General features: G+C 48.2%; 1 protein-coding gene across 1 annotated transcript in view; it reads right to left on the bottom strand.

Annotated features, from left to right (window-relative positions):
- WDR34 (WD repeat domain 34) overlaps positions 1 to 853 on the bottom strand; it is a 17,369-nt gene extending 16,516 nt beyond the window's left edge. The window contains exon 1 of the mRNA XM_012639714.1: positions 541 to 853. The gene's annotated coding sequence lies outside the window, so the exon portion shown is untranslated. The remainder of the gene's footprint in view (positions 1 to 540) is intronic.
- Positions 854 to 3,084: the final 2,231 nt, after the last annotated feature.

The raw sequence follows: 3,084 nt of genomic DNA, 5'->3' as shown, positions 1-3,084 counted from the left end.
ACTAAAAATAGAAAAAATTAGCCAGTCAACTAAAAATAGAAACAAAAAATTAGCCGGGCGTGGTGACTCGCGCCTGTAGTCCCAGCTACAAGGGAGGCTGAGGCAGGAGGATCGCTTGAGCCCAGGAGTTGGAGGTTGCTGTGAGCTAGGCTGACGCCACGGCACTCACTCTAGCCCGGGCACCAAAGTGAGACTCTGTCTCAAAAAACAAACAAACAAACAAAAAACTAGAAAACCGGTTTATCTGGACCTTAAGATGCAGTTTGGTCTTTCTTTTTAAACAAAAGTTAGTTTGAAGTGACTAAAAACTGCAGTTCAAACAAAATCCTTCAAAACGTAGGGTCTTCAGAGATTTGGTTTTTTAACTTTTCGTTGTTCCTTAAAGACCAGGGAAAGACTGGGCCGAGAGTGTCACCTGGGCTAGTTTCTGTGGACTAAACTATAAAAACAAAACGGCGGGACGTCAGAACCTCGCCCGACCGCCGTGCTGCGCCCCAGCCTTCCCGCCCGCGTCGCTCCGCGCGGTGCCCGCGCCCTCACCGTCTCCCCGCGGATGCCCTGGACGCCCCTCCACTGCGAGGGCACGGACGCCACGCCCAGGGTCTCATCCTGCAGCTGCCCCGGCCGCCCGGGGCCCTTGGCGCTCGCAGCCCCGCCCGTCGCCAGCGCCGCAGAACCCGCTCTTCCCGCCCTGCCTAGCGGCCCGGGCTGCGCGCGAGTTGCCGTGGAGACGGCTCCGCCCCACCCCCTCGCCAACGCACTCAGACGTGACCTTCGCCCTCGCGCCTCCACGAGCGGAAGACTGGGAAAGTGAGGTTGACGGCGCCATTTTTGAATTGGTTAAAACGCCTCCTCCAAACCTGGGAGAAGAAAGATGAATGACTCTTTTCGGCCGGAGCGAGAAGTGTGTCTTGTTTTCGATACCCTATACCCAGAAAGGGCAAGCTTGGGGAAGATGCCACTGCTCCTTGGCAAAGGGAATTGCGGAAGTGAGGCACTGGTGCCAGGCTCAAAGATGGCGCTGAGGCCGTGGCGGGCCCGCGAGGTGTGGGGCTTGGGGGCGCAGAGCTGGCTGAGTAGCCGGGTGGTCCCAGCAGCGCCCAGAACTGCTCCGCTAGAGTTGGCCGCTACTTTGAAGCCACGTGCTCTCCCTCTGATCTTCAGTTCCTACCTCAATAGAATGATGATGAAAAATATCTATACGCAATACCAAATGTGGTTAAATAATTCGGAGGCCCAAATGAGGTCTTTTACAGAAAAATGCTTACTAAATCTTAATTAAAAACACAAATAACTACCAATTAATTAGTGCCTACTGTGTGTCAGGCAAAGAGACCAGAGCGTTACATATGTTTATTAACTCTTCATGCTCCGGAAGGAACTTTTATTTATACATATGTTTCATGAGAATGCTGATGGTCAGAGAAGTAACTCCCCCAAGCTACCCAGTAAGACCCTGCAGGTGGCCTGCCTGACCCCAAAGCCAGGTTCTGAGCCTCTGAACAGGAATCTCCGGTCCAGGTCCTCTGAGCCGCTTTCCTTCTATCTCAGAGATGGAAACATGCCCAGTTCCTGTCCCCTCTGCACTGCCCAGTGACAGAGTCCTCCTCGTTAGAGTCCTGTTGCAGCCAAGGCCAGGAGGACCGATTAGATTAGCAACACTGGAGAAAAAGCAAATGCAATAGATTTCTTCCTAGAAAGTAGAACTAAACAAAATTCTACACTGGAAGAGAAGGAGATGGCAGTGATTTAAAAAAACAAAACAAACAAACAAAAACAACTAGAAGAATTTTCAAACATCATCAAGGATTCCAAAAATCACACTCAAAAAGAAGCTCAATGCTGGGTGCAGTGGCTCATGCCTGCAGTCCCAGCACTTTGGGAGGCCAAGGCATGAGGATCACTTGAGCCTAGAAATTGGAGACCAGCGTGGGCAACATAACTAGCCCTCGTTTGCCTGGAGAGTGGGTTTGTGGGTTTCTTTAACAGGCTAGAACCTCTCTGGCTGTCCTTTCCTAGCTATAGAATGAGGCAAGACCACCTGCTTTACCTGACCAAGAAAGGACATTTCAGGAAGAGAAAGGTGGTCCAAGGAAGTAAAAGCCACAAATAGCTCAGTAAAGATAAGGCCAGAAAATAGATCAATCACAGAAATTGGCATTTTGGATAATATATGGTGGCCTTGTTGAGAATAATTTCAGTGGCATAGTGGGGACACAAGCCAGCCTGCAGAAGGTCAAGGAAGGAAAGGAGAAAGCAGAGAAATTGGGAGGTGCAGGAGGTAGGTGTAACAGTTACAGATTTGCACAAATGTTGAGCCCCAGGGATATTCGGCAACACATCATTTATTAATAGCATTATTATTATAACAGTAAAACATTGCAGTCAGCCTAGAAGTCTTAGAACACAACAGGTGTCCACTAAATATTTGAGAATGAATGGACAGGCGTTTGGGTGTGTATTTCTGACACGTGGTACAGAATCTCAAGTGGCCATTAAAAGTGTTATATAGATGTTTAAATGTATTTGAATGTTTAAACATATTAAAGTTTTGTAAAACACAATTTACATACAAATGGATCCTGGTTTTTTATCTTTTTTTTTTTATGCTTAAAAAATATGTTTTTGAACAAACTTGGAAGGATAGATCCTAACTGTCAATAGCAGTTGCCTCTGGGTCATTTAAGTTTTATTTTTCTCTGTTTGTAGTGTTTAAGTTTTTCATGGCTTTTTTGTGGGAAAAAAAGGAGTACATGAATGAAGGAATGAACAAAGAAAAGCTTAGCTGCGCAGGAGAGACTATAATACCTTGGGTGGGCGGGACTTTGGAGAGACATTTCCAGGGTGGGAGAGCCTTGAGCAGACTTAAATGCCAGAGACAGGAGGGGCTGCACAGCAAGAGCAAGTGGCCCTGTGGTATTTCTGCAGCCCTCATTCTCTCCCATTCTGAAGCAGCAGGCGCCCTGGCCCATTCTGACTGATTGTTCTGACAGAGGTTCAAACTCCTCCTGCCCAACCTCAGGCCTCCATGCACCTTCCTTCATCTGGGAATTTTCTCCCTGCCCTCCCAACATTCAGTCCTCC

This window comes from Propithecus coquereli, unplaced genomic scaffold, assembly GCF_000956105.1.
Source record: "Propithecus coquereli isolate 6110/MARCELLA unplaced genomic scaffold, Pcoq_1.0 Scaffold142, whole genome shotgun sequence".
Classification (NCBI taxonomy): Eukaryota; Metazoa; Chordata; class Mammalia; order Primates; family Indriidae; genus Propithecus; species Propithecus coquereli.
Note: the sequence above shows the minus strand (reverse complement) of the source record. Positions and strands in the feature narration are given on the sequence as shown.